The sequence below is a fragment of the Silene latifolia genome, chromosome 6, assembly GCF_048544455.1.
Source record: "Silene latifolia isolate original U9 population chromosome 6, ASM4854445v1, whole genome shotgun sequence".
NCBI lineage: Eukaryota > Viridiplantae > Streptophyta > Magnoliopsida > Caryophyllales > Caryophyllaceae > Silene > Silene latifolia.
In genome coordinates, this window is record NC_133531.1 from 41,056,296 (window position 1) to 41,057,540 (window position 1,245).

General features: G+C 40.0%; 1 non-coding gene across 1 annotated transcript; it reads left to right on the forward strand.

Annotated features, from left to right (window-relative positions):
• The first annotated feature begins 938 nt into the window (after positions 1–938).
• On the forward strand, positions 939–1,045 carry LOC141588853 (small nucleolar RNA R71). Its single transcript, XR_012519822.1, has one exon. It is a non-coding gene; the product is annotated as a small nucleolar RNA R71 (small nucleolar RNA).
• Positions 1,046–1,245: the final 200 nt, after the last annotated feature.

The window sequence follows — 1,245 nt, forward strand, 5'->3', positions numbered from 1 at the left end:
TCCTTGTCACAAGCATTCACAACATCTTCATCAATGGGCCTCTTCGGCCCTTCATACCTTGTGCCACTCCTTAAATGGATGGCACTCACCGACTCTTGTCTTGGGGGATTACCTTGAGGTGGCAATTTCTCCTTTTGTCTTTGTGAACTTGAAGATGCTAATTGAGACATTTGGGTCTCCAACATCTTTGTGTGAGCTAGTATGTTGTTAATGGTGATGTTTTTTGATTGGCTATCCTTTTGCATTTGAGTGAAAAATTCTTGTTGGTTCTTTTGTATTTGGAGGACCGCTTTTTGAACATCAAAACCTTGTTCATTTGTTTGATTGCATGGAGTTTGATTATGATAACCTTGGTTTTGATTGTAAAAGGGTCTTTGAGCTTGGTTTCTCATTGGAGGTGGGGTGTATGTTGTTTGAGGGTTTTGAAAATTTTGGCTTTTGTATGAGAGGTTGGGATGGAATTTGGTGTTTTCATTGTAATAGTTGGAATAAGGGGTACCACTCTTGTATGCTTGGAAAGCATTCACTTATTCACTTGTTCCCCTACATTCACTTTGGTCATGTCCCAAATGTCCACAACTCTCACATACTCCACCTGGAATTGATGAAGATGCCACCATGGCATTAACATGTTGCTTAGGTGATTTGGAGGCCTCTTCAAGTTTAGCCATAGCCTTCTCAAACTTCAAATTAATGGTATCAATATGAGCACTAAGTTGAGCACCCAATTAAGTAATAGAGTCCAATTCATGCTTTCCACCTCTAGTAATCTTCCGAGGTCTACTATATTGTGAGTTATGGACCGCCATTTCCTCAATCTTATTCCATGTTTGATTATCATCAACTTCGGTAAACATACCATTTGATCCCATATTGATAATGTTCGGGAGTCTCCATATAGACCGTTCCAAAATTGTTATACAAGGAACCACTCGCTAAGTCCATGGTGTGGACAAGATCGGCAAGTATCCTTGAATCTCTGCCATGCTTCATACAAAGATTCTTCGTCCCTTTGTTTGAACCTGGTGATTTGGGCTCTCAACATGTTAGTCTTTTCCGGAGGATAGAAATTTTTGTAGAAAGCAAGTGCCAATTTCCTCCAAGAGTCAATACCAAGAGTAGCCTTATCTAGGCTCTTCAACCATTGTTTCGCGGAACCAATCAAAGAGAAAGGAAATAAGACCCATCGAATTTGGTCTTGAGTCACTCTGGTTTAAGAAATCGCATCACAATAGTCACAAAAAG